Raw genomic sequence first — 10,942 nt, 5'->3', positions numbered from 1 at the left:
GCAGAGTTCTACAAAACCTTTAAAGAAGAACTAATACCAATACTTTTCAAGTTATTTCAGGAAATAGAAAAGAGGGAGAACTTCCAAATTCATTCTATGAGGCCAACATCACCCTGATTCCTAAACCAGACAAAGGCACTTCAAAGAAAGAAAACTACAGACCAATATCTCTAATGAACATAGATGCAAAAATACTCAATAAAATTCTGGCAAATCGGATACAGAAACATATCAAAAAGATCGTGCATCATGATCAAGTAGGATTCATCCCTGGGATGCAAGGCTGGTTCAATATATAGAAATCAATAAATGTTATTCACCACATCAATAGACTTAAATATAAGAACCATATGATCATCTTGATAGATACAGAAAAAGCATTCGACAAAGTACAGCATACCTTTATGTTCAAAACTCTAGAAAAACTAAGGATAACAGGAAAATACCTCAATATTGTAAAAGCTATCTATACTAAGCCTCAGGCTAGCATCATTCTGAATGGAGAAAAATTGAAGGCATTCCCTCTAAAATCTGGAACAAGACAGGGATGCCCTCTCTCACCACTTCTGTTAAACATAGTTCACGAAACACTGGCCAGAGCATTTAGACAGATGAAAGAAATTAAAGGCATAAAAATAGGAAAAGAAGAACTTAAATTATCACTATTTGCGGCCGACATAATTCTATACCTAGCAGACCCAAAAGGGTCTAAAAAGAAACTACTAGAGCTAATAAATGAATTTAGCAAAGTGGCAGGATATAAAATCAACACGCATAAATCAAAGGCATTCCTGTATTTCAGCAACAAATCTTCTGAAATGGAAATAAGGACAACCACCCCATTCACAATATCCTCAAAAAAAATAAAATTCTTGGGAATCAACCTAACAAAAGAGGTGAAAGACTTATACAATGAAAACTACAGAACCCTAAAGAGAGAAATAGAAGAAGATCTTAGAAGATGGAAAAATATACCCTGTTCATGGATAGGCAAAACTAACATCATCAAAATGACGATATTACCAAAAGTTCTCTATAGATTTAATGCAATGCCAATCAAAATCCCAATGGCATTTCTTGTTGAAATAGATAAAGAAATTCTGAAATTCATATGGAAAAATAAAAGACCCAGAATAGCAAAAACCATTCTAAGCAGGAAGTGTGAATCAGACGGTATAGCGATATCAGACTTCAAACTATACTACAGAGCAATAGTAACAAAAACAGCATGGTACTGGTACCAAAACAGGTGGGTGGGCCAATGGTACAGAATAGAAGACACAGAGAGCAATCCCCAAAATTACAACTATCTTATATTTGATAAAGGTGCTAAAAGCATGCAATGGAGGAAGGATAGCATCTTCAACACATGGTGCTGGGAAAACTGGAAATACATACGCAACAAAATGAAACAGAATCCCTTTCTCTTGCCATGCACAAAACTTAACTCAAAATGGATCAAGGAGCTTGATATCAAATCAGAGACTCTGTGTCTGATAGAAGAAAAAGTTGGTTCCAATCTACATATTGTGGGGTCAGGCTCCAAATTCCTTAATAGGACACCCACAGCACAAGAGTTAATAACAAGAATCAACAAATGGGATTTACTCATTCTAAAAAGTTTTTTCTCAGCAAGATAAACAATAAGAGAGGTAAACATGGAGCCTACATCCTGGGAACAAATTTTTACTCCTCACACTTCAGATAGAGCCCTAATATCCAGAGTATACAAAGAACTCAAAAAATTAAACAATAAGAAAACAAATAACCCAATTAACAAATGGACCAAGAACCTGAACAGACACTTCTCAGAGGAGGGCATACAATAAATCAACAAATACATGAAAAAATGCTCACCATGTCTAGCAGTCAGAGAAATGCAAATCAATACCACCCTAAGATACCATCTCACTCCAGTAAGATTGGCAGCCATTATGAAGTCAAACAACAACAAGTTCTGATGAGGATGTGGGGAAAAGGGTACACTTGTACATTGCTGGTGAGACTGCAAATTGGTGCAGCCAATTTGGAAAGCAGTATGAAGATTCCTTGGAAAGCTTGGAATGGAACCACCATTTGACCCTGCTATTCCCCTTCTCGGACTATTCCCTAAAGACCTTAAAAGAGCGTACTATAGGGATTCTGTTACATTAATGTTCATAGCAGCAAAATTCACAATAGCTAGACTGTGGAACCAACCCAGATGCCCTTCAATAGATGAATGGATAAAAAAAAATGTGGCATTTATACACAATGGAGTATTACTCTGCTCTAACAAATGACAAAAATCATGGAATTTGCAGGGGAATGGATGGCATTAGAGCAGATTATGCTAAGTGAAGCTAGCCAATCCCTGAAAAACAAATGCCAAATGTCTTCTTTGATATAAGGAGAACAACTAAGAACAGAGCAGGTAGGAAGAGCATGAGAAGAAGATTAACATTAAACAGGGACGAGAGGTAGGAGGGAAAGGGAGAGAGAAAGGAAATTGCATGGAAATGTAAGAAGACCCTCATTGTTATACAAAACTACATATAAGAGGAAGTTAAGGGAAAGGGGAAAAAAACAAGGGGGAGAAATGAATTACAGTAGATGGGGTAGAGAGAGAAGATGGGAGGGGAGGGGAGGGGAGGAGGGATAGTAGATGATAGGAAAGGCAACAGAATACAACAGACACTAGTATGGCATTATGGAAAACAGTGGATTTGTAACCAATGTGATTCTGCAATCTGTATATGGGGTAAAAATGGGAGTTCATAACCCACTTGAATCAAATGTATGAAATATGATATGTCAAGAACTATGTAATTTTTTGAACAACCAATAATAATTTTTTTTAAAAAATAAGACTTACTTCACAAAGGAAAAAAAACCCGCATATTTATTTTTAAATAATCTTGTGCAACTACCTTCATTGATAATGGTCAAAAGCTGAAAGTCATTTGACTGTCCATAAAGAGAAGGTTTTTCAACACTGGCTGTATCAACATTGGTGTGGGCTCATTTTTTGTTGAGGTGAACTGTCCTGTGTGTAGCTTGCAGCCCCTAGTTGGCAATAGCAGTAACTTTCTCCTTTGCAATGAATTCTCATATCCAAAAATATTTCACACATTTAATATCACCTGGAAACTAAAATTTCTTTTTTTCTTTTTTTAAAATATATATTTAGAGAGAGAGAGAGAATTTTTTTTAATGTTTATTTTTTAGTTTTCGGCAGACACAACATCTTTGTTTGTATGTGGTGCTGAGGATTGAACCCGGGCAGCATGCATGACAGGCGAGTGCACTACTGTTTGAGCCACATCCCCAGCCCGTAAAATTTCTTTCAAATGAAAAAACTGGACTATAGGTAAATGAATAAATGATGATGATGATGATGATGATGATGATGATGATAGAAACAATAATAAAACGGTATGTCTATTAACAGTAATAATATTAGCATAATAAAAAATGCGTGATTTAAATATACAAAAGTGTTCTTGAATCTTGAAAATGTGGTTAAGGAAAAAAGACAAACAAACTTTCTACTCTATAATTCTGTTTACATATAATCACAGAAAACACAAACTCTTTTATACTAGTAAAAAAGCCAGATTTGTACAGGGTTAGTATTGTTTTGGACATCAAAAGCAGGGTCATGAGATAACTTTTTGGAGTGGCAGTTTTATAGGAATATACACATAAATAATTATGCCTGTAAAATATGTGATTCAGTGCATATTACTTAAAATTTAAAAAAAAATGTAATCTCAGAATTAAAGCTTTGCTTCTTTATAGGAAATAACCTAGTTTAAAATCTCACTTTACCCTAACACAACATTGAGAAAATAAATGCATATATTACCAGTCCTTCAAATGCTCTTGGAACCAACTTTACCACCCTATATTAGTTTCCTTTGACTTCTCTAACCAGGTACCAAAAATGGGATCACTTAGAATAATACAAACTTATTGTTCACAGTTCTGAAGCTTAGACTCATGTAAATTGTTCCATGATTTATTACAGGGCATTTTAAAAATATTATCCATGGAAATATTTTGGTCTCAAGTATTGTTTAATATAGTTCCAAGGAAATCTACATGGTTCTATTTTTCTTCTATTCCAGATAGGATGTTTTACTGTATAGACATGTATATGCATGCTAATAATAAATAGATGATTTCTAACATCTGAATTTTTATATGTGAATATGTACTTATATATTATACATCATAATATATATTATATTCCTGTATTTTCATATTATGCTAAAGTTCAGATAATGGTTGTAGCCAAGCCTGTCATTCCTCCCTCTCTCCCTCCCTTCTTCCCTGGCCTTCCTTTCTTCCACTAACTTTTGCACCAGTTTCTTTTACCTTCTATTACTGTCATTGACTCTCATTTTCCTTTGATTTGCTGGTCTGTGCATGTATCCCTTGAACCTCAGCTCCTGCCCATGGCCTTGAGTTTCTGACTGCACATGGCATTCTCATCTACATATTTCAGCTCTCCCAATCCTACTATAGGGAAATGACAGCATTGCATTAAATCCCACCAAACAAACTCATCTTCACTGGTTCACATCTATGGATTTTCTATGGGGTCATTTTTACAGTAACTGAGGGTTAGAACTTGAACATATAAATTTTAGGGATGGAAGAATTGAAACCCAAAGAGCATCTCTTTGTTTCAATTCTTAATGAATTAATAAATGTATTAATAAATATTTGACTTGCAAGATTTTTTACATTCCCATCAGTCTTTATTAAACATATAATTTGTTGTGATTTTGTTTCACCCAGAAACAAACTTTCACTTTCACCAAGTGAAGCCCCCAGCCTCAGCAGATTAAGAAATGTGCCTCACAGTGCATTTATTGGTGTATAGTCCCAAGAACACCTCTTATTTGTCCTCTATAAAAAGAAAAATTGAACCTCATTCACAGTTGTCCTCTCTCCTTTTCTTTTTTCTTTTTTTAATGTTGCTGTCGTTTCTGCCTTTCGGTTAATTTTGATTTTGGCTTCCTTTCTTAGTTTTCTGAGAATTCTCACCATAAATCATGCTGAATTTTCTCAGATTATTATTAGTACATTGGATATGTGGGTTGAAATAAAGAATCACGTGAAGTTCTGGATTAAGGATTGTTGTAAAAATAAAAATTTAAAGCTAAAACAGTTCTTCTTAATTCATTTGTCAAAATAAACTTTCTTACCTTAGTCAGTGGTGGTTACAAAATAAAATGAAATGAATTTTAGTTCAGTTATATTCCATAAATTGCAGCTTATTTTGAAAGTTCAAGGAAGTCACTAAAAAGTTTTATTGGAGAAATAACAGACAATTTGTTCCTAAGACCATAGGGAACACTGCTTCTTCATTTTTTAACAGTATTATGTGGGAATCTTATTAATATTCAGATTCAGTAAAACTGGGTTGGATGATTGGAGAGGTGAATATTACTTAACTAAAGAGGAATCCCTGCAGGAAACATTCTAAGGCTCTTTAAGAGATAGAGCAGCTTAAGGACAAGGACTGAAAACATTTGACTTAGCTCTTCAGAAAGTGATGAAAATATAAGTCCATCTGTTGTTGTGTGGGCAGACAAGTTGCCCACACATTCTAAATTTCCAGTGAATTAAATTAATACAGACAGAGGTCAAGAAGTTCCTAGGAATTTAACTACATATGTATTCAAAAACACAGATGGCTCCCATATTTGTTTAAATATTTCCCCTGCAACCACAAAATTAATTATTTCATAGGTGGTATTTTCTTTAGATTCATATTTTATCTATTTTTAGAATAATAGTGGACACTTTACTTTAGGCAACTGTATATTGCAAACAGCTAGAAATTTTGAGTAGCAATTGTTCATCATTTAATAATCTTTTCCCAAGATATCTAATGCATCTGAGAACAAAATAGCTGGCCTCCAGTTATTTACAATGTATCCAACTTTCCAGCAACTTATCTGCCCACACAATGACAGATGGACTTACATTTTTATCAGTTTCTGAAGAGCTAAGTCAATTACTTTCAGTCTTTTTTCTTCAGCTGCTCTATCTCGTAAGGCACCTTAGAATGCTTCCTGAGGGGATTCCTCTTTAGTTAATGGTTATTCACCTCTCCAATTATCCAAATCCATCCATGGAAAGAGAGCAAGCAATATTTTTCTTTACATTAGGGCAAGTTTCCTTCTTTCTTTCTTTTTGCAGTCTACTAAAACACTATTACCCATCTGATTTGTTAGTTTAGAGTTTCAGAGATTTAAGGACCCAGAGCATCCATATCTATTTGATGCACAGTAATTCCTGAAATAGCCTGCCAAATGTTGTGATCTACTAAAAATATCAAGATAGAGATATTGAATGCTTGGTGCAAACAAGGATTCATGTTAGTATAACTCTAATGTGCTCTCAGGTCTTCCAAGGCAAATTCTTAACTAGTCCCAGAAGTCAATCAGGGATGAGCAAGAATAGCAGGATTATGAAGTAAGAATGCTCTCCACAGATCATCATACAACAATTGCTGATTTTTCATCATCCAGATTCGGTGAAGCTCCAAACATGAGAACTTTAGATCCATCTCATTTTCATGTCTAAGTCAAGAAGAACTATGTGATTCAATTCTCCTGTGGAAATTTATAGACATCCTATAAAAATAGACTCACATTGAAGTTTCATGATATCAAATGGTAGTTGTGATTTTTCTCAATGGTAGGCTCTAAGAAAAACGTTTGGTCATATTTCTAGTTAATGTATTGGATGGATGGTATCATCAACATTTCAATCAATGAATCTTTCAAATATTTCATGAATTAAACAGAAGTGATAACCCAATTTGGTAGTCATTTGAATTTAAACACTAATATACTTTGGTTTCATATTGGTTTATATAATGAGTAATCTACCTGAAGTCAGGTTCAAGGTTTAATTTTAATTTTAATTTTTTTGATACAGAGTCTCAATATATTTTCTAGGCTAGCTTTGAATTTGTGAGCTCAAGTGATCCTTCTGCATCAGCCTCTGAGTAAATGGAATTACAGTTACCAGCCACCATGTCAGGCTAAGATTGATTTCCTGATTGTTGATCCATTTCATATTTGAGAATTTTATTAGAGATTACCTTCACAATGGCAAAAAGAAATATTAAAATATCAGTTACAAAGGCTCACCAGAAGATACGAGTTAAATTCTTCATTGGATATTATCAAAAGCTTATTAAGATTATCTTGAAACTATTCACTAATAAGATATCTGTGCATATGTGCATGCACATCTGTGTACATTCCTTAGATTATAGTCTGTCTTAATTTTATTATTAAGCAATGGGAATCAATACATCTATATATCACAGATGTACACAGATATATGCATTACTTTACCATAGGTTTAGTAAAGTAATAAAATAAATAATTTGTTACCAAAACAATATAAATTTTTCCAAATATTCAGTTTTGCTTTTCTATCCCTTCTGAAAATAATTCCATGAGGACAAGCCCCTTGTTTCATAGTTCAGTTTTCAATTTCAACACTTAGTATCTCATACTGAAGTGGCATTCAATGGACATGTGTACCTGCAATTGAGAGCCTGAGGCAGGAGGATTACAATTTTGAGGCCAGCCTAAGAAATATATCAAGACCTTATCTCAATAGCAACAACAACAAAATGCATATTCCTTACCTAGCAAGTGAGAGTCTCTGGATTCTGTTCCCAGCATTACAGATTTAAAACAAAAACAAAAACAAAAATTTCAAAAATAGTATGACTGGATGGTGAAATATTTCTTATTTCATTATCTTAACCATTTGAAATATTTAGTAATGTTTAAAAATTAGTGATAAAGCTGGAAAACTATTAAAACAAACATTGTTAAATTTGATAATCTTTCTTTGCTTTCTCCTTTATACTATTTTCTTTCCTTTTAGCTTCTGACCTGACTTGCCCCACTGTAGGAACTGGAGTGAACCCAAGCCTGATCTTACTTCATTTGAGAAACACTGAAGCTCCAAGTCTGCTCTGATGTTCATTATCTGAGAAAAGTCTCTGCTAAACCTTATTGTCTTATAAACTGTTTTCTTTTTTTTAAGAGAGAGAGAAGAGAGAGAGAGAATGAATATATATATATATATATATATATATATATATATATATATATATATATATATATATATTGTAGATAGACACAACACAATGCCTTTATTTTTATGTGGTGCTGAGAATTGAACCTGGGTCCCACCCGTGCTAGGGGAGCCCTCTAACGCTGAGCCACAATCCCAGACCCTTATAAACTGTTTTCTTTCAACAACCTGCATATTAACTTTCACACTTTCATTCATCATTTTTATTCTTTACAGTCATATTTTCTTCTATTTATTTTGCTTTTTATTCTTTCTCTCTGTTTTTATATGCTTTTCCCTCTTTTCTAGTCTTGACTTCCCATATATTTGGCATTTTTGCTTGTCCTTTGTTTCAAAATTATGTATATTTTTCTATTAGTAGGTAATTTTTGTAATCTTATAAACATTTTAACAAAATTTTAAAGTTTATGTACATTACTCCCCCAATAAATTTCAGTTATTAATTTCTTCATTATTTTATGTTTATCCTTTCTTCAACCCATAAATTCAATGTTGCTAGTGTGATTCTTGTGTTTTTTATTATTGAATAAAAATGGATAATTCTTTACATAAGAGATTGAGTATTCCTGATCTGAAAATTCAAAATTTGAAATCCTCCAAAACCAAAACCATTTTGAGTGCCAACATGACAAAACAAGTGAAAAATTACACACCTAACCTCCTGTGATGTGATGCTGTCAAAATGCAGGTGCACTTTAAATTTTGTGTAAAATTACCTACAGGCTGAATTTGAAAGGAGCATATGAAGCACAAGTAATTTCGGTTTTATAAGAGAGTCCCAATGGAAGACATTTCATTATATATGTAAATGTTCCAAAAAAATACTAAATTCAAAACACTTTCATGCTTCAAAATTTCATATACATGATACCCTATCTGAATGCATTTTCTCATCATTTTTTCCTTTCAATATTGTGAAATTTCCATTTAATTAATTAATCTTCATCATATACTATATAGCATTTAAGAAGTGATTTTTCTTGCAAGCAATTCTTCAGTTGATTGCTTGGAAATGTATTTTTACCTATTATTTAATTATAAATTTTTCTGACATAAAATTTGAGGTTTGCCTTCACCATTGTTTAGAGAGAGAGAGAGAAAAGAAGAGAGAGAGAGAGAGAATTTTTTTAAAATTTATTTTTCAGTTCTTGGTGGACAAAACATCTTTATTTTTATGTAGTGCTGAGGATGGAACCCAGCGCCCCATGCATGCCAGGCAAGCATGTTACTGCTTGAGCCACATCCCCAGCCCAGCCTTCATCATTTTTTGACGTTTGAAATATATTCCACAATTGTTTACCTTGTGATCTTTCTGCATGTAATTCAGGTGACAGTTTGTGCCACAGTCTGGCTGCAGCAAAATAACCAGGGGGTGACGAGCAACTTCTGTAAATTGATACAGCAGTTTATTGTAGGCCAGGAGGGGTATATATACATTACACATAGCTTATCTTAATTAACATAAACTAGATACAGCAGTCAACCAATAAGGAATCTCCACACTTAATGGCTCTCTGGCGTTACTTCACAAACCACTCCCTCTGGCAAAATGCCAGGCACCATCTTGACTTGTTTACAGACCCTAACAAGTTTGCATATTTTTGTATGTTCTATAATTTTGTATGATAGATAATTCTTCAGAATCTATTATGTTTTTTTTTTAACATTTGTGATCTTCTTAATTACTGTATGTTAGAAAATTTCTTAACTTTTTCTTATTCATATCAGAATATCTGCTTGCTATAGTTTGCTAAGAAGTTTACATGTTGGATATAGAAATTTTTAGCACCACTTTAATAAAGTGCACAATACATGTATTTTCATTTCAGACAACGTGACTGCCATTTATAGAAATGTTTGATATACGTAGACTTGATTTACTAAATGTAGGCATGGTGTTAGACAAAATTCATGTGTGAATATTTATAAATAGATATAGAAGCACTCCTTCTTTGCTACTTATAAAAAACCTATCCAATTATTTTAGGAGGAAAATTACTCATCTTACAAAATGATAGTGATTTTTGTCTCTCTTTGACTCTTCACTATTGCAAAATCAAGAGAAAAATATAGAAAAAAACTGCAGAGAACATTAACTGCAAGAATTATAGTACATAAATTTTCTAACTTGTTTATAGGTATTAAAATTTCATCACACCTTTACAATAAATACCTAGACATATTAATGGCATTATTGTAAAATTCGAATATAAAAATGCAAGGGCAATATTATATTTCCTTTATCTTAGCTTAAAATATGTTAGTAATGCTTTTGTTCTATAATAACTTTTAGTATTAAAATTATTGCCTATTATAATGCTAGTTTTAACATAACTAAAGGATTTTAAACATCTTCAAGAAAACACATAGAGAAAAAAAGGCAAATGGATGTTATATTTTGTAAACACATTTCTAATGGCAAATTGATCTGGTGAAAGGCAAATGTGAATCATTACAGAACTTAAGCTTATGATAATGCTTCCTTTATAAAGACACTATATTGATGGATAGGAAATTTTATTGTAATACATCATTTCAGGGAGATGCTTTTTAGTTTTTAAGCAATTGACTGATGTGTCTCATAAGTACAAATTACTTCCTCTTGGAATCACATAACTGAGAATCACATATTTTTTATGATTTGTACTTTTGTGTTTGATTTTAAACTCAGATAAGAAAAAAAGGGATGTAAAATTTTGTTTCCGTTGTAACACATTTCTCTGATAACTTTTCAAAAGTCTTTTCACAATATTTATATATTTACCATATTTATACAACAACTAAGGGCATGGCCGCTTCCATACAGGGCAAAACAACCCAG

General features: G+C 32.9%; 1 long non-coding RNA gene across 1 annotated transcript; it reads right to left on the bottom strand.

Moving 5' to 3' along the window:
- Window positions 1–6,527: 6,527 nt before the first annotated feature.
- On the bottom strand, window positions 6,528–9,504 carry LOC143387379 (uncharacterized). Its single transcript, XR_013089845.1, has 3 exons — window positions 9,422–9,504; window positions 7,664–7,687; window positions 6,528–6,611 (listed from the first exon to the last, which is right to left on the bottom strand). It is a non-coding gene; the product is annotated as an uncharacterized LOC143387379 (long non-coding RNA).
- Between the last annotated feature and the right edge of the window lie 1,438 nt (window positions 9,505–10,942).

The sequence above is a fragment of the Callospermophilus lateralis genome, unplaced genomic scaffold (genome assembly GCF_048772815.1).
Source record: "Callospermophilus lateralis isolate mCalLat2 unplaced genomic scaffold, mCalLat2.hap1 Scaffold_167, whole genome shotgun sequence".
NCBI classification, from domain to species: Eukaryota; Metazoa; Chordata; class Mammalia; order Rodentia; family Sciuridae; genus Callospermophilus; species Callospermophilus lateralis.
Note: the sequence above shows the minus strand (reverse complement) of the source record. Positions and strands in the feature narration are given on the sequence as shown.